The sequence below is a fragment of the Macrobrachium nipponense genome, chromosome 20 (genome assembly GCF_015104395.2).
Source record: "Macrobrachium nipponense isolate FS-2020 chromosome 20, ASM1510439v2, whole genome shotgun sequence".
Lineage (NCBI taxonomy): Eukaryota > Metazoa > Arthropoda > Malacostraca > Decapoda > Palaemonidae > Macrobrachium > Macrobrachium nipponense.
This window is the reverse complement of record NC_061089.1, coordinates 2,892,886-2,917,800: the sequence shown is the minus strand read 5'-3', so window position 1 is coordinate 2,917,800 and position 24,915 is coordinate 2,892,886. Positions and strand designations below refer to the sequence as shown.

Genomic DNA, 24,915 nt, shown 5'->3' with positions numbered 1-24,915 from the left:
GTGTCTAACCTCATGATATCCTGTCGACTTTGTTTTACTCCTTTACTGTTTTTATATAGCTGGTGCTTCTTGGGGATAAAGAGCCTGAATCTGCTAATGGTCTCTTATGAGGCTCTATAGCATTTGCAGCTTTTATTTCCGGCACTTGATTCTTTACTTTTCAATATATTTGTGTGGATGCTACATTTGGATTGGAGCGCTGTAACCATTCTCTCTCTCTCTCTCTCTCTCTCTCTCTCTTCTCTGAGGCTCTATAGCATTTGCAGCTTTTATTCCGGCACTTGATTCTTTACTTTCAATATATTTGTGTGGATGCTACATTCGGATTGGAGCGCTGTAACCATTCTCTCTCTCTCTCTCTCCATCTCTCTCTCTGAGGCTCTATAGCATTTGCAGCTTTTATTTCCGGCACTTGATTCTTTACTTTTCAATATATTTGTGTGGATGCTACATTCGGATTGGAGCGCTGTAACCATTCTCTCTCTCTCTCTCTCTCTCTCTCTCTCTCTCTCTCTCTCTCTCTCTCTCTCTCTCCTCTGAGGCTCTATAGCATTTGCAGCTTTTATTTCCGGCACTTGATTCTTTACTTTTCAATATATTTGTGTGGTGGATGCTACATTCGGGTTGATTGGAGGCGCTGTAAACCATTCTCTCTCTCCTCTCTCTCTCTCTCTCTCTCTCTCTCTCTCTCTCTCTCTCTCGCTCTCTCTCTCTCTCAGGAAAAAAATCATTTATATACCTTTGTGCGAACAGTTGAAATTTCTTTCTCTGACATCCACAATTGAAACAATTGGGTTTTCCCACAATGTGGACATTCTCTCTACACTTCACATACATTTGTGGTTCACGCCTAGCTTTCAGTCCACATACTGTGTTTGCATGCCCAAATATTTGGCACTAGAAGCGACTTCCAGGAGATGGATCATAAAATACAAAATCTAATTTGCCCCAAATTTTAGGCACCTTCAGCAAATCAAAGGAAAATATCAAAACAGGAAGGAGACATTTCACTCCAATTTCCTTTTTCATTGCCCTTATTACCTCAACAATATTTTGTTCTGAAATCCTACAGTTACTTTTCCTCTGAATGCTCCGTAAAATCTCAAGAGAACAAAACATTTTAATTTTAATTGTTGAACACAGGTTTGTGTAAAGAATATTTTACCTGCTTCATTTAGATCTATCTTTTTTTCTCTCTCACTTCCAGATGGTATTTCTACTTTTTGGTTCTCTTCTATCCATTGTGCATGAAATAATTTTCTCTGAACTTCAAAAATGTCAGCATTACCAGCGTTGCTGTCATCTGGTGGAAAAGGTCAAATATTTGTTGTAAGATCCTAGTTCGTAAATACCTGGCCAACGTGCGATTTTCTTTTCTCACGAAGGGTCTCTTCTGGGCATTGCCTGAATAGTCTGAATCAGAAGGGGATGTTGTTCTACCAAATACTGCACGTGATCCTGTGCTGCATTATCCACGCTCATGCCCGCACCCATTCACATGTCAAAGTTATATCATATGACCCAGGATTTCCATTACGTAATTTAATATCTAACTTCTTTATGACCATTTCTTACTCTTCCCGAAAAAGATGGCAACCCGTTAGATGTGCCTGAGAGTAATACAAGAATCATCCTCACCCAAATTCATATGAAATACAAAGCTGGCAGAACGCCAAATTCTACCCACAGAACTATTTCTAATGGATTAGACCCTTGAGTAATCAATATGAAATGACACTGATGACTCTCATGTACAAACATTTGTGTGTGGCTGATAATCCACCACTGCTCCTTCTGTTTTATTATATTATTATTATTATTATTATTATTATTATTATTATTTATTATTATTATTATAGGGCAAACCAGCTCTGACTGGAAAATCTGTTACATGTCCTGGGCTTAAAGACGTCCATAACAGCCAGTTAAAGAAGACATTGAGAAGAAAAGAAAAAGCTATGAAAGAGAAATAACGAGGAAGAAAAAATAAAAGGAATAAAATAACAGATAAACAGACAAACAATTTAAGACAAATAAAAAATAAACTACGAAGTACGTTTGCTCAACAACAAAAAAAAAGCATTTGCACCAAGTCTGAACCTCCAAACCTCCAAGACTCAAATACAGATGATCCAACCCCAGGTACACTACTTTCACGATTAGAGAAACTTACACGTTTCTTAATCCCAAAGAAGAACCAATATATGGGACTCCTGAACTTGAACCCGGGAATGAGCTAAAATGCGTGTTTGGGGAGGTGTCATGGCATTGCAGAGTAAAGGACTCCCAAACAGTAAAAACTTTGAAAGAATGTTGTTGTCTGCGAGTTTAAATCGGTTACTTAGTAGTTGCCTTTGAAAAATACTTAAGGTTCAGAGCAGGTACTCACATAGTTGGCACCGACTTTCCCCCCACGAATACTGGAATTTATTGTTCAACTTCGGTTTAACACACACATATACATATATCTTATATATAATGTATGAATGTATGTATGTATTTATATACCATTCAAACATACATACACACACACACACACACACACACACACATATATATATATATATATATATATATATATAATATATATATATATTATATATACCGTACATAAGTAATGTGCACACACACACATATATATATGTGTGTGTGTGTGCACATACTTATGTATGGTATATACATACATCCATACTTATACCGTTTGCCTTCTAGGCACACTATGTAATTTGGAGCTTCTTACATTCTTACGGTTTCGTTAATCAACTTTACCCTTATAAAATGGAACATTAAGTTTCTTTCGATATACATACACATACACACGCACTATATATATATATATATATATATATATATATATATATATATATATATATATATGAATTTTTACCACATCACCGTGCTTCATATACATGCATTAAGCTACGAATGTCCTTTGATATCCAATCCACTCTCCCTCGGAATTATATATTTTCGTATATGGTAACCGAACGGGATTTTTTTTAGTTGACAATAATTTCGTCCTCTCGTGGATTCGAACCAGCGGACAGAGGAGAAATCACGGCTTCACTGCTGAATGGCTGATGTTTGCAGATACCTAATTCAGTAGCGATTAGAGACAGTGAAAAATTGCAGAAATGAATGTTGAGAGTAAATGTCAGTTAGAGCAATAATATGAGAAACAAATGTATGAAATTTGGGCTATTTGGCCAAGTGCAGGAACCAAGGAGGCCATTCAGCGCCAAAAGTTTATGAGGGTTTTTGGCAACTTATATGATAGAGCAATGAACATTACTAAGAATAACGGGGGGAAAGGAAATTGATTTCTATAGGTATTTGGTAGAAGCACATACCATGTAGGGGAAGTGGTTTAAAGAGTAAGTCAAGACAGACGAATAGCGGAGAGGTTGGGGGGGGGAGGGGGGGGGGGGGGGGGGGGGGGGGGGGGGGGGGGGGGGGGGGGGGGGGGGGGGGGGGGGGGGCGCCCTCATGCAAAATATGAGGTAATGAAATACACTATCAACGGGGAAAACCAAAGCTGGAACTTAAGACGAAATTGGCGAGCCTTTTCTGAAAGTGAAGTGTGGAAGCTGAAAGAAATAGATTGAAACTCCTGTATAAAATCCAAAGAGGAACTGTAACGATGAGAAATGTAAAAAATGTAAAAGCGATCAAAATATCAGTGTAGGAGAAAGGTGGTTGAGGGATTTCATTCTTACGAGATGGTTTAGTCTTTTATGAGAGAATGGAGGACAATACATTGTTGACAAGAGTATATGATAATTTGGTGACCTAAGCGGTACTTATAACAGAAGCAAAAGCAAGCGCCTGCACAGAGGCCCTCCTCAACAGCTGAGGTAGCTGCTTTCGCATTCCCAACAACTCGGCTACAGACATACAAAAGTGAGGCATACTATATGTCCAAAACAAACTAAATAACTGTAAAATAGTCTTCATAGAGGCAAACATCTCTCACAGCCCCATTCAGTGACCCCTACCCATCTTTGAAGGGAAAGATAAGAAATACCAGATATGTAGTACTGCTACATGGCCAAGAAGACTGGGTCTCGGTTAAAAATCTGACAGGAACGATTCCGGCCAATGAAAGCTCTCTCTCGGGCGGTATGTTATCGTCATGGAGCTCCCAGTTCCCCGCTGCCAACAGAGAGAGAGAGAGAGAGAGAGAGAGAGAGAGAGAGAGAGAGAGAGAGAGAGAGAGATTGTAAAGGAATTCAGCCAGTCTAATATGGCGTGCAAATCCCTTAGTTTTTATTTTTCTTCGTTTCTTTTTCCACGATAAGGGACCAGATTTCAGACGTTCCAGTGCTTTCTCCAACAGAGAGTGGGTGTGTGGCAGCCCAAGGTGACTTACTCTGAAGGAGATTAGTGTAAGATTGTTGAATCTGACTATGAGTATTTTTTATGAGTAAGGTCGGATTTTTCTTCAACAAACCTCATATATGCACCTTCCTTTGTCTCATTTTAGGGGGAGGTTACCACAATGAGCTCCGAGTCAGGAACACTAGCTGTTCTTTGGCTTTATCAAAAGCAAGACTTAATCCTGAGAGTACATAGTACTCTGTAGTTGGCTTCCATTTACCCTCATATCCTTACTCTTCCTCACACTTACTCTCACCTTTTCCATGTTCAAACAATTTCCCTATTTTCTACAGTTCCTCCTCTGCAAATATTAGCCATTCCATATTCCATTCATGATTTTTTAAATAAAGTTGGCACCCTTTTCTGATTTTTATTTCATCATTTCATCCAAAGTAATATTTAAGTGACATGTAGACAACACTCCCTTCACTTAGACCCACTTTCACATTCCTATCAAGCACTCCTTTGATCATTCTCAACAACTTGTCTTCAGTACCACGTATCCTCAATACATTCCACATTTCCTCTCGACTGATTCTATCATAAGCTTTTTCTAGGACCAAGTATGCCACTTAGTTTTTTCCTGCTATTATTTAAATTCGGTGGTGAGTGTTTTATAAAACCCAATGATTTATGCACCCTATTCCTTCTTTAACCATAGACTGCTTTCCCCTGAAGGTCCTTCTATTATTTACCACAATTTCTCTAACAAAACCCGTCTATAATACATTCATCGGTACACTAAGCAAAGCCACTAAAATTCATCTAGTCACCTGTACATTGATTAAACAATAAATATGCATTCATTAATATACACGGAAAGTAGCTTACAAATGCTTGGTGTTTCCGATACTTCCATACAAATCTAGCTGACATGCAAATATGGATAACATCGTAAATGCCATTTCCATGCGACACATTTGAATGTTAAGGTAATGAAATACGAAAATAAGTTTTAGCAATAAAGCCGATACTGGGTAAGCTTATGCATGACAATTGCTACTGTAGAATGGTCAGTAATACTACGATCGACCCTATTACAGACATCCTTTTAAAATGAAACTCTTAGGCATGTATATACGACAGCTGATAATATTCCTTTCATGAAAGCGTAATATAGTTTTAGTGGAGAGGAATAACAGAAAATAATCATGAAAATGTAATGATATTAAAACACTGAATTACAAATACGGACAGCCTGAGCCATAAGAGGAGATTTTTCGAGGAGTTAAGGGGAGAACTGGAGAGTGAAGAACAGTCTCTCCTCTCATCGACCCAGCTGTTGAGATTCCACCCCAATATGAGTAATTCATTCCAAGTACAGAACAAGCTGCCAATTCCCAACCACTCTGCAGTATTTAGTAGCTGTTGATTTACTCCTTGTTTCTTTGCTTTGCAACAACGGGCTAATTCCTTCCAATATATGTAACTTTTGCAGAAAACTGCAACAAAGGTATGAGAGAGAAGTGTCTTCTCTGAACATCCGTCATCATTCAAGATCCACAACTTGGTCGAAATATTGAAGAGACTTTAGATGCATCGCTTAAACGTTGGACAATATTTACGTGCTTTTTCCATTCTTAAACTGCAGTCTAAATATAACCCCGAGAACAATACTGAGGAGGACTAATTCGAAACATTTTATTCTTACTAGATCTTCCCCAAAAATGAAGAAAACGCACAGACAATAATTACCATCAAGTGGCACAACACTAGTACTCTAAAATGGGATTTTCGAAGGAGGTCCTTCATAAGAGCCGCATGTTAAAGAACAGGCAGATCCTCACAGGATGTTGGAGGATCCAACGAAAATATTTTACATAAACATATGTGAAGATGATATTTCCCATGTACTATAAAATTATAAATTCAACATACTCATGTGTAAAAATTTTACAAAAAGTACATTCGTATGTTTTCTGTCTAATGAAGGATAAAAGCAAGAGATATATTAAGGAAAAGGAAAGTAAAGGACTATTTCGTATATGGAATCATTTTCAATTCATAAATGGGAGATTGCACAAGATCCCAATTGTTATTCGGTAGCTGGACGGTAAAGACCATGAAATCGCTTTAAAAAGGAATTTACCAAATTATCTCTCCACAATTTTTCTTTCTTCCTGGACAGCGCGAATCAGAGATCAATCAAGAACTACGAAACAACTCTTGTAACATATGAGAAGCCATAACATGTTGTGTAGTAACGAGGAGAAGGACAGGAAAATTAGTGCCAAACGGAAAACGATGGAAACAAAATCTGTGTTTTCTTCAAACAATTACGCAAGGAATCATCTGGGACCCAGACAATCTGATCATGCAGACCAAGGAAAACAACTTGCTCAATAAAAGGAGGCGGTTTCATGAGTAATTGTCTTTGTCGACCTTTCTTCAGGCTAATCAAGTAAGTCGTCGAAAAATAACAGTTACAAAAATCTATCAAAACTTCAAAAAGTGGAACCAAACTATAAAAACGACTCGGTACTAACGAGTTATTTTGTTTATTTGCCGTATCAAAATACCAGTTTTAATTTGGTGTTTATTCTGCTGTACACTAGTTTGTATTTTAATGTTAGTTAAATTTACTGGCACACTCTTTTTAATTAATATAATTCATTATAATTTTATGCCAGTGTACATTACATTCCAGCTGAGCACATCTAAATTTGCTTATTTCATATATGTATAAGATAAATATACATATACGTACATATATATATAGTAATATACATACACACACATATATATATAAATATTTGTGCTTCTCTGAAATAATTGGGCGAGACAAATAAATGTTCATTCATATCAGGGCAACAAATTAGACTGCAAGACCCTCTTCACCAGTGACACTTTGACCTTCTTGCTCAAAGGGAACACAGCCTTTTGCCAACTGGAGCACCTAGGCTTCATAAGAGTGAGCAAAAAGCTCTTATGTAAGTTCCCTTTCCTAAAGCCAATAATATCTCTCTCTCTCTCTCTCTCTCTCTCTCCTCTCTCTCTCTCTCTCTCTCTCTCTCTCTCGTATTTAAAAAATCCCTTTTTTTGCTTTCTTCTATTCACGCCATGTCCTGGGCTTCTTGGCTTGACTCATATTCACCATCAACCTTTTTCGCATCCATGAGTAGAGTAGTACAAGCTCCATTTGTTTTATAAATAACTGGAAATCCAACATTCACAGAGGATGAGAAATAGATTCATTATCTATGCTTTAATCAATTCAATTAATAATTGTAATAAAAACTTACTCGACCGTTGCATCACATCAAACTGGATAACGCTTTACCTGTTGGAAGAAAAGAAATGAAATTTGTTATTCAGAATCTTTGACTAAATATCACACAAGCATTGAACAATAAAATATTTCCGCTGACTATTTTATTTACAACTGGGACAAGTTATGGCTCAACGACACAGCTGTCACTTAAAGCTATCACAAAATAACATTGACGCAAAATAAAATGTATAAAAATCCTCCTCCAACCGACTATTTTTCAAACAACACTTTGAAAAACCTTCTCAATCCTACCTAAAAAGATCCCTGGTCATTCCCTATTGCTATTGCATGCACCCTGTGATGCTGTGCTGTGTTCTACCTCTAAATGTGAGAAGACTTTCCCAGTCCGATTCCTGAAGCAGTTTGTGCAACATTTTTAGAACCAGAGAACACTGAACAAGGCCCACGAAATGACAGTTTTATATCGGGTCACCTAAAAGCAGAGAGCGGGAGGTTCCTTTAGTGTCAAGAAGTTAACTATGATCTTGCGTACCCTTTGAAACTTTCCTCTATCCACTGCAAAAAGGCATGAACTTCATTAATGGCAACCTATCACCACCTTAGTGGGCCGATCACGTACTAGCTATCTAATTAGGAGAGACATCAAGCCGACAGTAATCTTATTGATTCAAAACTGGATTGGTGAGTTTTGATGTGTTGGAGGCATAAACCACAGGGTAACGGAATATTCTTGAAAAAATCAGTAACACCCAGTCAAATTTCTCAAAGATTAAGCAACACCAGCTGCTTCTCGCCATAATACACATCAGCAACACAACGAGCCCCTTCACAACCGATGCACCATTCATCACTATCTTATATGAACTCTTTCTTGTATCTCTTGTATATAAAGGCTGATTGATTCCTACACCGCCTTCCTCTACACCTGAGTACACCCTCCTCCCAAATTTCTGAAATTTATCCCTTTTTGAAAAACCTACCGTGTTCTAATCCCTCCAAATGCAAACCCACATTAATTGAATAACACCTCATAACTATTTCACATACAACGACTGTTTTTTGTTTTTTTTTCGTTCATCCACATTTCTTTCATTTCTCATTTGTCGTTATTGCACACACAACTAGGAACAATTCACCTCATTCACCTTTATTGTTTTATTCTTCACAGACATCTGAAACTTGGCTGAAATTCAACCTTCTTCGTTAATCCAACATTCGGTGACTCGCCTCCCATTGACTTGACATTAACCATTCCCAAATACCTTTACGGAATACCCGCATTCATTCTGCCACCATCTATCTATTTAACTTCCAACTCCTCTTATCATTTTCAGCTTCCATCCTTTAACAACCACTTCAAAATTCTTCCACCCTTCTCGCAGCTTTTCTCCGAAATCATCAGATCATTCGCAACTCCCCACCCTTTTCTTTCCTCACAAATTTGCACCCACTCCCCCATCATTTCTCGTCATTTCATGATTTTTCACATAACTGTCATACAAACATTGAACACCCTGACATAAGACCAGTCTTATTTTACAGCTCCTGTTACAAGAAACCTGTCACTCTGCCTGATTTATAAATATTCTTACAAAAGTTTAGTTTTTGTCGTAAAACCTCAAATCAGCCATCGCAACACATAACTTAAATTCAAGCACAGGCTCTCCTCCTAGGTCAATGTCTGCCACATGAAGCTTTCACCTTTATTTTCGTATATTTCACACAGCGCTTCCTGACTCCTATTTATCTTTTTTTCTCATAAACCTCGACAAGTATTTACTTCACAACAAACACTAGAATCTTACATAACTTGTCCATTAACTGCACTTACCTTAAACACACTGGTTAACCACTCAATTACAATATCCAGTTCTAACGCGGTAGTCCATCAACCCTTTCCATTTTGTAATCTTTACACTGGCCCTTCTTATTTTCTCAACAATCATTTCAACAACCAATCTCAAACTTATACTGATTACATGTTCCTCTCATTTATTTTCCACATTTAAAACGTTCTCTTCTATATTCACCCATAGATGATAAATAATTGTATTCTCTTCAAGCATTAGTTGTTTATTTTCTCTCACTACAACTCTCCTTCCTTAAGTACTAATCAAAGTTAAATCCTAAATCATTATTAAATATCTCTCTTCTTCTCTTCTCTCTCTTTCCTCCTTCTTCTCTCTCTGTCTCTCTCTCTCTCTCTCTCTCTCTCTCTCTCTCTCTCTCTCTCTTTGAAAATCTTTACAGCACATACCGTTTGTGTTTTAATAAGACGGAGATAAAACTGACCTCCAGTTGTTTATTTTCCCACTATTACATCCATCAACTTTCGTATGATCAGGATTCATAAGTAATGTTCTAAGCTTTTTCATTGCGATTTCTCAGGTATAACTACAATTTTTCCCCGAACCAAGTACTCTTAATAGTCAAATTTCTTTCACAAAACATTTCCACAAACCTCTAATCATTTTCCTTGATCGAATGACCAAAATATCATCTAGTTAGCTCTACTTGATCGTTCTCCTGCCAAGGACAGATTTCGAATCCCCACGAAACTCCCTTTTTATTCATTTCTGGAGCACATACATTTGGTATTCTAAATGGTATGCTATCCTCAATCTCACCCACATGATACCTGAAATAACATATGTGCAGCGTTTCACGTTTTTTTCTTACCGTCTTCCTGACACAATCAATGCTAACCCCGTCCCTTGCCCTACATCTCTCATGAGCACTGCATGCAGTTTTACATAACTCATGAGCACCGCATGCAGTTTTTAACCTGGGTCCATCCCAGTTCTGAACACGCTGGCCTTCTGCTTAATTTCAATGAGGGCAATGACGTCAAGCTATTTATCCTTTAATAAATCTGTCATACATGGTTTTCCTTTTGTGCCACATGCATTACACATTCAGAAACTTGACCTCTCTCTCTCTCTCTCTCTCTCTCTCTCTCTCTCTCTCTCTCTCTCTCTCTCTCAACTGAGTACAGAGAATGGTGTTGCAAAACGCAAGTCACGACGCTTGTGATTTGTCAACTACTGGCTAAAATGCAGTTGTTTTATTTCTAGCATTTTCAAGGGTGAAAACTTCCACTAGCCTCTAGGTCATTCTCTCCAGCAAGAGGTCCACAACCCTTCACTAAAAAGTCATCCATGGGCCTAGGTATGTTTGGTCTTCCTACGGTAGCAATGTACAAGTAGTACCTACTACACCTCGGTCATATCAACAGAAAACTAGGATAACATATAAAGGTGAACAGGAATGCACAATTTGATAATAGGGGTATTATGCATGTATACAATAAATATCTTTTTACAAAAGCTAAATGGTCAACTACGATTCAAAACTTCACAAGAGAAGAAAGGAAAGCACAAAGTTCCAATACATAGGGTTTACTAACCAAGAATGGACGTTATAAGTTTAAATAAATTAATATTATGCCAAAACATTACGGTGAAGAACTTAAGTTTATGACTATAGCTTAAAATCAATTAAGCTATATGTATAAATATAAAAATAAGTGAAAATATATATTTATACATAGGTAGTATAAATATATAGTATATATAATATACTAGCTGACCAAACCGGCGCTGCCCAGTAAAGTCTCTCTCTCTCTCTCTCTCTCTCTCTCTCTCTCTCTCTCTCTCTCTCTCTCTCTCTCTCTCTCTCTCTCTTGTTAAGATTGTTACTTCAGTTACATTTTTGACATTCTATAATTCACCACTTCTCACCCCTATTCCTATTGGCGCTGAACTTGGACTTGAACGGCACCAGGAGTCTCTCAGTTCATCCCAGCAATCTATAAAAACTATGAATTAGAAACTAATAATAATTTCTGGATATGGAGTGTCGAGAGGAGAAAAGTGGTGGTGGAATGGAGAGGTACAAGAATCAATTAAAAGAAAATCAATAGCATTTAAGGACGGGAAAGTAAGGCATGCACAGGGTGCAGAGGAAATGTACAGAGAAGAGGAAAGAGAGGCGAGAAGGAGGATAGGTATGGCTACTGGAAGGGTGGCCGAGCAGTTGAATGAGACTAGGAACAAGGGAAGGAGAAAAGGATATCTATAAGATTTCAAACTCAAGGAAAAGGCATAGACAGGATGTGGATAAATTAGGTGTCATCAAGGATAGTGATGGAAATATATTGTATAGGGCTGAGGACATTAAGAAGATATAGCAAGAGTATTTTGAACAACTGTTAAATACTGAAAATAAGAGAGAGGAGATGGGGAAAGCACAGAGGGTGGAGGGACTAGTGATGGAGATACAGGATACAGAAGTGAAGAGAGCATTAAGGAAAATGAAGAATGGTAAATCACCAGGTCCAACGGAGTTTCAAATTGGAATGACCAAATTACTAGTGCTGGATTTATTAAAAGCAATATGTGAAGAGGAAGACATGTCAAGGGACTTGGAGGAGAGTCTAATGGTATTATATATATATACAAGCAGAAGGGAGATGTCATGGATTGTGGTAATTACAGGGAAATTAAACTAACAGAGCATGGATTGAAAGTTTTAGAGAGAAAACTGGATGAGAGATTAAGACTGGAAACTGCAGTATGGATTCATGAGAGGAAGAGGGACGGTGGATGCCATCTCCATAGTATGACAGCTACAGGAAAAGAGGCTAGAGGGAAACCAGGAGCTCTACTGTGCACTTATAGACCTAAAAAAAGCATATGATAGACACCCAAGAGAAGTGATGTTTTGGTGTTTAAGGAAGAGGAAAGTCCCAGAAAAGTTGGTTAGGCTGGTCGAGATGATATATAAAAGAACGAGCACAAAAGTGATACCAGCAGTTGGGGAAACAGAAAGCTTTGAAGTTGGTCATGAATTACACCAGGGGTCAACATTAAGCCCATTTTTGTTTGTGCTGGTCATGGATGTATTTAGTGAAGAGATCAGGAATGAAGAGCTGTAGGAGTTGTTGTACGCCGATGATCTGGTGATTACTGCTGAAAATAAAGAGGACCTACAGAGAAGGGTTGGAGAGTGGGTGGCTTAAAGGTGAATGTGGATAAAACAGAGATTTTACTGAGCAGTAGGAAGTTAGAGACAGAATAGTAATACAAGAAAGAAGAGGCTCGATTATAAAACAGGCAGAAAAGTTTAAATACTTAGGATCTACTTTAAGCCAAGAGGGAGGATGTGAGGCTGAAGTTGACAGTAGGATAAAAGCTGAATGGGGGAAGTGGAGAGGTAGCTGGAGTGGTATGTGATAAGAAAATGCCAATCAAGCTGACATCAGCAACCTCAAAAGCTATGGATTAGACACTAATATCTGTTATTTTTGGTTACTTTTACACGTCACCCCCTTTCCACCCCTTTTCACACCCACTCCATATTGGGGCTGAACTTGGACTTGTAGGGTATTGGGAGTGTCACTATTCATCTCAGCGATCTCGAAAACTATGGGTTAGACACTAATATCTGTCATTTTCACCCCTTTCCCACCACCCTCCCCACAACACCCATTTTGGTGCCAGTGATGTCTTACCCCACAGCAATCTTTCTCCGAGGCTAAGTTATATGTATACCAAATTCGGTTGAAATTGCTCAGTGCATGTAAAAGCATATGTGGTATAAACACACATGCATATATCCACTTATATATATATATATATATATATATATATATATATATATATATATATATATATATAGAGAGAGAGAGAGAGAGAGAGAGAGAGAGAGAGAGAGAGAGAGAGAGAGAGAGAGAGAGAGAGAGATTCTGTATGTGTAATTGCTATTGATGGAATGTTTAGTGAATCAAGACCTTTTATGTCTGGAGTTCCACATGGTAGCATTCTTGATCAACTGTTAAATTTAGAACAAGATTGTTCAGTATGTTGATGGCGCAAAGCTTGTAGGTGTATTAACTGCTTCACTTATGAGAAATAAAAGCAGCACTTGGTCTCAACTGTGACATGGAGCGGATTAGTGAATGGTGTAGTCAGTGGGGTATGAGGCTGAACTCCAGTAAACCGAAAACTATTGATTAGTGAATGTATGCTAAGAAAGTCCTGTAATTTACAGAAACCATTTATGCTAGATCTGCTTAGATCCTGTTAAAGTGAGTCCAATAATAATAATAATAATAATAATAATAATAATAATAATAATAATAATAATAATAATAATAATAATAATAATATAATAATAATAATAATAATAATTAATAATAATAATAATAGTGATAAAAACAACAGTAAAAATAATAATAATACCAGTAATAATAAGATAATAATGATAGCAAAAAAGATCAAAATAATAATAGTAATGAAGTATAGTAAGTACTATGGGCTGGACAGAGACCTTTCAATATGAGGTCCGCTCGAGGTCACACACTCGATAGGAAGATCGCCACTCCAGTGATTGACGCTCTATGATAAAAACAGAGGTGAAATTAAAGCTGCCGCAAAGTCAGTGTTTGGTAGCCTTTTAGAGATCCTTATATCTTTCGGCTTGAATGAAAAATACACACAAAGTGTAGGAAAATGTAACTTATCATGTATGTATTCACACTCATGTGTAAATATATACATGCATATATCTGTATATATAGACAAATAGTGCACGCAAGCACATAATCTGAATTTGCAAATGTCTGTTTACAGTTTTTGGTAAAAAGCAAAACATCCCGCGGGTTCAGTCTGCCGATTGCCCAACAAAGGTCTGTTCTGGCGAAGACATTGTTAAACAAATTGGACTTGTGTTTTGAACGGCAACAAACAAAAGATCTGCTAGTTGAAAGTTATGTGACGTTAGTGAAATAATACCTTTTACAGTCAAAAGTAATTATACTAAAAGAAAAAAAGTTGAAAAGGCAGTAACGAGAGAGAGAGAGAGAGAGAGAGAGAGAGAGAGAGAGAGAGAGAGAGAGAACTACAACAGTAACTTTCCTCAGTCGAGGAGGTTTCACAACCTCTGATTTTAGGAACTGCCAAATGAACAGACGTAACAGACAACAAACGCAAAAACCTCATCCTACCACGACTATTAATTCTTAACATAAAAAGATCGCTATTGTATTGTTTACTGATGGTCGAAGGGTAAGACGTACAAGACTAAATGTCAATGTAAAAATCTAAATGAGTACTGTATCATATTAACGACACAAGTTGAGATAAAGTCACTAATCTCATACAACAACTTCGTCACGTCCGTAGTTGGGCACTGAAATATATGAAAGCTCTACTAGAATAAAAAATCATGAGGCGCAGGTCACTCTGATTGAATTTCAATTAAGAAACACCAAGTCAATGGCATCTACGGCATATTAGAAAATAATGCAACTCCTCTTCATCACATTCAAGTTCTTAATATCATGGAAAATAAACACAACTTCCTGGAAACCCATCCCAAGTCCAACTGAATTATCCAGCTATCAAGAACAGCTGCATACGAAGAGCAAGCGAGAGCCCAAGTCAAAAATAACTTTACAAAGAGAGAATAATGGGAAGATGGGACAGTTTTGGAGGGATGGTAATGAGTCACTCATGCGTCATCAAATCATACTAAATTATGATCGCTGAGACTGTGTCAGTTTTTCTAGTTTCATTCTTCACTGTTAATGCAAAGGAGTAACTAGAAATATCTAATGTAGACAAGAACCTATTATTAACTCATACATCGGGATGAAACTCTGTAGGGAATAATATATTACTCTCAACCCCATTACCGGCGAAGTTTAGCTGAGAAAGTTCAAGCCGTGGGACTCAATAGAGAGATATTCCCTTTTGTTTAATCTTAATCTCGAAATGTTTGATGTCCAACGTTGTCTGTCTCCCTCCCCACTTCTTAGAATCTACTTGCGCGACTCGTTTCATTTTTATCCCTTTTCGCCGAAACAGCGCGTTCCACAGAGGGTTGTGTCGTGGACTTGAGCCAAAGACTGAATTGAAAGCTATTCTCGTCCCATGCATCTCACTCTATCCCCTTCAAAAGTCAGCGGCCCCGCCCTGCTTACGACACAATCTCTTAAGTCCTTATTTTCTTATTCATTCTTCGTTTCTCCTCTTTGTATTTTCAGGCACTTGACTGTTTTTCAGTGTCTTCACCCCCAAACCCCATATAATATTTGTGGGGCCAAAAGGCAACCGCCAGTGACGGCAAGGACACAGGTCAGGTGAAGGTGTATATTAGCAGTTGGTTCATTTTTCTTGTTTTCTATTTGTGCATGAAGGAATATTCTCCCAAAAGAAATTGTCTTTGCAAATAAAATTTCCCAAAATCTCAGTGAGTGAAGTTTCACGTCACGAAGGACTATCACGTTCAAAAGACAAGGCATCAACTACCATGAGATTAAATAACTTTGTCTATCTGTTACTGGCGCTAAAAACAATTTCAAGAAGTCACTTTATTGAAGATATTAACAATTTTACAAAAAGACTATCATATGGAAAGAAGTCTGAGATGTTGTTAACTTGCAAATCACGATTCCAAAGATTGCAGTAACAGAAATTAAAGTTGAGAGAACTTGACCATCGTAGTATTATAGTTTCTCCCGCTTACCGACATCGAAACAATGATACTAACGGTAAAAGGAATGAGAAGTGGCAACACGATCTGGACTCTTATAATCCCAACTGGTACAATACAGTTCACGGGAGGTGAGGACACAAAGGCGTTAATGGAAAGTCCATGTTGAAACAGAGGGTGAAGAAGACAGTCAAAAACGACGCCTTCCTGCTCTCTTAATCTTAATTTTCGATGTTGGGAAAAATACACTAAAACCCACTTTGACAAATCCTAGGAAACTCGACATCCATAGAGAAGAAGTCCTGATCTGAAGCAAGTGTCATTCATACCACCAGCCTCTGTACGCACAATATTTTATGAACGAAGCTGCATGACAAAAATAACGTGAAAAATTAAACAGCATTAAATAAACTCAAGGTCACGAATTCGAGAGGATGTCACGAACGGATCGCCTCTACGGTTCAAATGTTAAGCTTGGTAATAGAATTGATTGATTGATTTTGGATTTATTTATTAACTGATTAATTTATATATTTTGCAAAATCGTGTCCCAGATGCTTGGTAATTGATGCAGTAAACAAATAAGTTTGGCTAAAATTGGAAATTACTTTAATAAAAATTTTATATAAAAAATATTCTTACTTATAAATACTTCATAAATACGAGCAAGCCTCACATCCATGAAAGCATATATGAAAATGCTTAAACATACTTCACAGAAAATATACTACAATTAATTGCATATATTTAATGGATTCCGTTTCGTCAATAAATCTAAAACATCTATTTGCCTCATAACAACAACATCGACAACCACGAAGAAGGGGTTATCATCACACAGTCGTCACAGATTAACTGGGGTTGGCCGGTCTACTCTATATATATCTATATATATCTATATATATATATATATTTATATATATATATATATATATATATATAATATATATATATATAACAATATATAACAAAATCGAGTGAAGCACGTGAAGCCAATCTTCATCGCAGTTTTAGAACGCAGCTTCCCCTTATCCTAATACCACTTGAGAGAGAGCCGAGTTGTTGGCTTCCTACGTTTCCCAGGTGATACCAACCAGATTGTCCCCTGACATTTTGCGAGAGGCTCAGTATTAAAACTTCGCTGTAATAACTACACACTCGATAAATGATAATAAAAAAATGTGTGAAAACTTCCCTTGCCAAGAATTACAGTTTCTTTTAAAAAATTACTGAACACTGATACCACCCTAAGTACAACTATGACCTGTTCTGGAGTAATCAGTATCCAATTTATAGTACTTAACCTCTGCTGATTGACATGAACTGATGAATATAAATATGGCAATATATTACTATTCGTTAAGTTATTTCCTTTAATGTTTCTTTTGCTCTGAAAAAAAAGTTGTGGCACTGTGGCACTTGCAGATTTTCTTTGTAGCTGACTTCACCTTAAAACTAATTACGAGGTAACGGAACCTTTGGAACCTTATCCAGCTACAAGCTAGAACCCACCAGAAAACCCCCATCATCCACACACAGACTTGCTATCAACATATCATCAAAGGGCTCCTGCATTATGAATGACATTAAAGGTTTTTATTGTGTGTGGAGAGGAAGAGATGTGTGGCCACTGCCACTTTCATATCAATCGAGTTTTGATGATGCAAAAAGAAGCACACAAACAAAACATAAAGTCCATACTTTGACGTGTGGGGACCTAATAACTGTGAGCTCTGGTCACACAGATCACGTCTTTTTTAAACTGAAGAAATCACGGCGTTAGCCTCAGGGGCAGAGAAATCATCCTTGAGATGGAAGATTCGGCAATAATAAGTGCAAAAAAAGTCAAAGAAAAAAAACTCGCTTTCAGTAATCAATATAAGGTTTGAGACTAACATAAGGGAAACTTCGGTGAAACACGATTATACACGACAATTAATATTCTGATACCGTTGGGGTGTTCCAATATCCTCCATAAAATGGAATGTAGTAGATGTAAAACTACCCATTCGTTCTGAAATATTAACTTACATGGTATATCAATTATTCTACAAATGCACTCATCAATATCCTGGGAGGTGTAAAGAAAATCAAAGTCCACACGGTTCCAACATACATACATACATGTCTGTATAAGAACATCTACTGAACCTTAGTGTACCAAACTGCGGACCAAGAAGCTATTCCCTGCCCCAAACATCTTCCTCTCTACTCTACTGAGTTTAGAACACAGGTCGCTTCCTACTCGAGAGAAGTAAAATACAGCAATCAACACGCCAGTGAAGGAAACGAACAACAACATCGAAGGTCAAACATACGTAGTATATACTATATGGTGAGAGTTGAAGCAACCATTTACAAAGGAGAGGAGATGAATGAGCGTTGGGGAGCAGCCTCCTCTTCGGTTCTTTAGAAGAAAAGACGGGCAGGCGTTTGTTGGTTGCGTCCGTGTACGTAGTATGCTTCCATAAGGACCAGAGAAAGAGATCCATTAATGATGGAGTTTAAACTGGAAGCATTTCATCTCTCGAGAGGCTCAGAGGGAAGAGAAGTGCAGGGCCACGCGCTCCAAAAGGCAGATGACTGCGCCTTTATCCCCTACGGAAGTGGCAAGTGTTTCTCTCTCTCTCTCTCTCTCTCTCTCTCTCTCTCTCTCTCCTTACTTGTATCAATTATTTATGTGAATGCTCGCTTTCTCTGAGAAAATGAGAATAAAGCAAAACTGCAAAATGTAAATAAAATAATCACGTGTCTTATATGAAATATCTATTGATCATACCTACATACAAGAAACGCACATATACTTAAACAACCTTATGTACACATATGTGTGTGTGCAAGTGTACACACACACACACTATATATATATATATATATATATATATATATATATATATATATATATATATATGTATGTATGTATGTATGTATGTATATGCTCGACCCTGGCATGACACCGACCCGTTGGTAATTTATAGCCGAAATTAGGTTCCACGAGAAGCTCTAACTAAACGGCGTATATATGGCCGACAACCTCATCTCTCGAGACTTACCGACATCCAGAAGATTCTACCCTTCTGGTACCAACCCCGCCAAAAAGAGGAAAAGGTGTGTGTATGTACGCATGTTTGTACGTACGTGTGTGTCCATAAAGCCTAACACAAAAAACAATTGACAAGTAGAAGGCAGTAATTTGTTTTCTTTCCATCTGGCCCTTCAGCGCTCCCCTAGCTCATGGCAATAATAACCGTTAACGTCAATCACTTGGGAAAGAATCTAGATCTTTTGAAGCAACAAACTAAATATAAACGGATAGAGAGCAACAAACAAACAAACAAACACAACACGAGCACGCAAGTCTACTGGAATTTTCCCTTGACTTGAGACCTTTTCGATCTACTTAGTCAATCCTCCGCTTAACTCCTTCCTTATCTTTTCCCGTTCAAACCATCTTTTTGGCTCCCTCTTTATCATACCTGATAATTCATTGGAGAGAGAGAGAGAGAGAGAGAGAGAGAGAGAGAGAGAAATAATAACTGTAGAATCGTCTCCCTTAATGTTTCAAGAGAGCTGCATCTTTTCTATGACTCGTATACCGTAATAAATACAAGTAACATCACAATTCATTCACAATTGCTAAATCATATTACTTCGTCAATTAGCCACAGCTAATGTTAATATGGAAATAATAAAACACTGAGTTTCCTTGAAAACTATAAACATTTTGATTTCAATTAAATACTTGCTAATCAATATATTTCACAGCTTTTGCTAAACTAGTGAAATAGATTGCAAAGTTAATTGCACCTGCAACACCAACAAAATATAAATTCCAGATTTAGCGAGACAATTCAGCCAAGCCCTTGTTCCCTGAATCTAAGATTTGCTTAAAAAGAGCATTTATTGGAAGGAATAAACCTAAGGACGTGCACAATACTTTACGTGCTGGGTTTTGGACGGCAAAAGCAACTTTTTTTTTGTAGAAATGCGTCCAATAAAACACAGCACAGTAAGTTCTAAATACTACATAATAATAATTACATTATAACTAATAATGATGTAGCACAACAGTTTTTTTTTTATGCTTTATTCCTTACTCAATGATTTCCCTCCACAGAACAGGACTAAAGAGGAAAACAAACTAAATTGACTTAGTCAAGAAAAACCAAACCTACTATTCAACGAGAAAGTAGCAGTACTAATAAAGAGGACAAACCAAACTTAACTCAACACTGGATACAAGTCAAGACTTAAGCACCGGATGAAAAACTGTACCAGAGACAAGGGTTGTATGAGGTACAAGTGTTGCAACTCTACCTAAAAAGAATCAGACTCAAATGCATTTACCTTTCGGTCCTGGGCAGGACATATTCTCCAGACTCCAAGGCCTCCACGCAAAGGGCTGCAGCAGCCCGTGCTGGCATAAGGCCAGCTCAATCTAAATCGACAACAACATAAATGCTATCTCAGTTAGTTAGTGACTAGACCTAGAGCTCCAAACCAGTTCTCTCATTCAACAACATCACTTATATAATGCCACAGTGCAAATGATTGACCTGGCTTGAGGCATCTTAACCTACAGCAACAAGAGAAGACTGAGGGAGAGAACAGCACCCTGAAGAATGCTCTTATAGGAGAGTGCTGTACCATCAACAATAACAGCCCTTCGACATGGGGACCACTTTGATATGGTGCAGGGGGCTCTTGAACTCCTGAAATTGATGACCGGGTTTGAGTCCAAGATCTCCTATATATATTACTGCATAATGGTTTGGATTACGCCTTGTGTAATTTTCCACATTCCGTTAAATCTATGACTTAATAAATAGGAAAAGGTGACCCTGTAGTAGGGGTGTAAGAATACTACCACTGTAGTCCTCTGTGTCATAAAAGGCGACTAAAAGGGCATCTGCTGCCATGAAGTCTTACTTTTTAGTAAAAAGGCTAGGCCCACCACCAATAACTATGGAAACTGCTGCCTTGCAGTCTGACTTTTTAGTACAAAGCTAGGTTGATGACAGCAAGGGCATGTGGTCGTAAAACCCCTTTTCCAAACAATAAACCATGCCTAAAGATGCTTTTGATAGAAAGCAGTGGAGAAGGTGCATCAGGCAACGGAACCTTAAGGTAGGGATAACGGAGGGAAAGAAGAAGAAATAGGAAAAGGTATCATGGCTGGGAATGGGGTTTATTTCCGAATCTAACAGTGGCAGCTGAGGTAGGATCATCAACTAGCTTATAATGTTTGGACCTAAGAGATATCCCATTGATAGTTCAAGGGCGGCAATATTATACAGAGCTGGACCATGGATTCCAGGGGTGGTCTGGTTCTGGAGGCAGGACTCTGCATTCTATCCGGTTTACCCATAATATGATTAGGGTGGGAATGACTGTATTCTTGTAATATTCTTAGTCCCAAAAAGCGGGTTTGGCATTCGCTTGGGCCACTGTAATTGTGTTGTGCCATCCCCTGTGGGGTAGGGTAGGGAGTGGACATTTGGGAATCGACTCTTACTGGTGCCACTGGTGGAAGACTAAACTTCATGAATGGCTAATGACATCATTTTAAAGATTTTCAGGTTTAATTTTTTGGGAGGAGTTTGATTCGAACTTTATGAGTAGCAATAAAGTATTGAGTGCCAGTGGGCTTCTTCATGATAACCTTTAGGCATAGATGACAATCTCTGCACCCTCCCTCTGACAACTGTTGTTTGGAGAAGGAACCAAGGGAAATTGACCAGAAATATATGTGACATACGACCAGGAATATTTAAAACATCTTATAAGTATTTAACCTTTAATCTTGAAGATTCTACTTGTGACATTTTTAATATGTACAGACATTGTGAGGTATTGTGGCCGAGAGCCTGAGGTATCATCTGAGGGTAGAGGAAATCTGACCATAGATTCGGCCTCAGCAAAAGAAAGTGAAAAATGAAAAGCATTATTGCATCTTGGAGTAGTTACAGTTAACTGCTCAATACATTCCTTTTTAAACCATTCCTAGGGAATGAAAGCAGCATGGTTACATTTTAGGATAAAACAATATAGCCCAAGACCAAAGAGATGTTTTTATTGTCAACATTATGGTCATATGTTAGGGTCTTGTAGGCAGAAGCTACAAGGCAAACCTGCCCCATGTATAAAGTATAGTGAACAGAGCATGGTGTATGTTATAAAGAAGCAAAATGTATGCATTGTGGAGATAATTATCCTTCTTCACAAAATTGGGAAAAAGAATCCAGACACTAAAAGTAACTGAACACATAATTACAGATGCTAGAAAAATAGTTTTAAGCCAATATGTTAGATCAGGAACGTCATTTTCTGCAGCTAACTGAAGAAGAAATGTAATTGCTTCCAGAAGTGCTTCCTTTGGTAATGTAAAAGGATGATCAGTGGCGATTTGTTCTCGTACCTCTTCGGAGGCTGCACCATTAATTTCTGGCACTCCTGCCTCTTCAGAGGCTGCACCAGAAATCTCTGGCACTCTTGCCACCTTGAAGGCTGAGCCAGCTATCTGAGATGCTCCTGTCTCTTCGGAGGTGGTATCAAATATGCCTGGCACTCCCGCCTCTCTGAAGAAAACACCAGTTATACCTGGTATGTTGACCTCTTTGGAGGCTGTACCAGCGGTAGGTGGCATTTCTGCCCCTTTGGGGGCTTCATTATCTATATTCAGTGTATGTGTCTCTCTGGAGCCTACACCCTCCGTGACTGGTGCTCCTGATGCTTCAGAGGATACACCAGTTGTGTATGACTCCCACGTCTACTCAGGCAGCACAAGCTTTATCTGATGCTACTGAGATGGAAATTTCTGTCATGGGGAAGCTTTAAAGGAGCCCAACGCCCATGATACTCAGGAGGCTTTGTCATCTGTGGCATGTTCCTTCTCCATGAAAACAGCACCATTATCATCAACACTGAAATGAAAGGCAGCCATCAGTCCCCTCCCAGGAAAAAGCAGAAGCAAGGCAGTAAAATAAAACCATCGAGAAGGGGCTCCAGTTTAACAGCATGAAAATCTAAATCAAATTCTTTCATTCTCCCCAGCAGAAGCGTTAGGGATTACGAGATAAATGGGAAGAAGTGTATCCTATATGCATAGCTTATTAGGAGACTATGATTGGTAACAATATATGCCCGGGCCCATGAGAGTATACAGCCTATCATTCCCTTTATAACAAAAATATAAGAGGCCATGGGGGTGTTGCATTACATAATCACAATGAAACCCCACAAAATTCTATTTGTATCCAGTCTACAAAGCAAGTGATAGCTGTGAAGATCCATTTGCAAAGAAATTTATATAGTAAACTCTCCATACCACCTAGTGAAGTCTTCCCCATTGATGAATTTAAATCCCTTATCCAACAGCTACCACATCCCTTTGTTATTCTAGGAGATATGAATAGTAGAAACCCTCTTTAGAGTGGTATCGTTACCCCGTTACCCAGGAGATTGCCTGTGTTCCATCAAAGAAAGTGAGAATGAGGGACTCCAAAACACAGGGGAGTCTACACATTTTCATGCTCAAACAGGCACATTGTCAGCAGCTGAATTATCTATATGCAGTGATGACTGTCTTATTGATTTCAATTGGAAAGTTATAAATGATAGATTTACCACCGACCATTTTCCGGTAATAATGAATGTAGTTTCAAATCCACCATCTTCATTGCTACGTAAATTAAACAACACTGGTAAAGCTCGCTGGGTAACATTCCAGGAACGCAGCTCAATAGATGACTCTGATGATGACTTTCCCACGGTAGTTGATACTCTTGGTTATTTTTTTTCAACAAACTATATTCTTGGCCTGTCTTCAGTCAATACCTAGGAGTTCAGGCATTTATATGTCGTCCTGGTGCACTCGTACATGCCAGTAAACACATAGAACTATGAGGTCAACTTTCATAAGATATCACGGACGAAAACATGAGTACTACCGTGTTGAATTTCATAAAGTCAAAGCTTTTTGAAAGTTCTAGTGGTTCTGGGGCATTATAACATCACTCATCGAAAAGTATGCTTCGAATACAGCCCTACAAGTTATTTCATAAGTGGAATAATTTTATGAACACAGAAAGGAGCAAAAGTCACTCCAATTTCAGTCTCTAGTACTCATTATGAACTCAGCTAAGCCCTCATAGACAGGTAGACAGACAGACAGTCATTGGACAGAGAGAGTGAGTGAGTGCACTATTCCTCAGGAATTACTAATATCCAAGGGGAATTATCAGTGATAAGTGCTTTGCCTCACTGGTGACAAAACCTATAACTTGTAATTCCCACTGAGTGTAAGTTATTCCCAAGGTATCATGAATTGGATGTTAAAAGAAATTTGTATCCAATTTATATATATATATATACTATATATATATATATATATATATGTGTGTGTGTGTGTGTGTGTGTGCGCACGCGCACATATGCATCTATATGTGTATGTATGTATGTGTATATATGTATACATATATGTATTATTCAATCTACAAATGTCCTTCAATATCTAATTCGCTCTACCTCGGAATTGATATATTTTCATATATGTAAACCGAAGGGGAATTTTTTAGTTGATAATAATTTCGTCCCTCATGCGATCGAACCACCATCCAGCGGACAGGAACGAAATCAGGACGACATTGACGTTACCGATTCGGCTAACAAGTCTATGTCGTCCTGATTTCGTTCCTGTCCGCTGGACGGCGGTTCGATCCAATGAGGGGGGACGAAATTATTATCAACTTAAAAATTCTCCTTCGTTTACATATATGAAAATATATCAGTTTCGAGGTAGAGCGAATTAG

At 38.1% G+C, this 24,915-nt stretch overlaps 1 protein-coding gene across 10 annotated transcripts in view; it reads right to left on the bottom strand.

Annotated features, from left to right (window-relative positions):
* The window catches only part of LOC135221648 (calcium uniporter protein, mitochondrial-like), a 761,453-nt gene that overhangs the window by 437,794 nt on the left and 298,744 nt on the right, over positions 1-24,915 (bottom strand). The window lies entirely within an intron of this gene.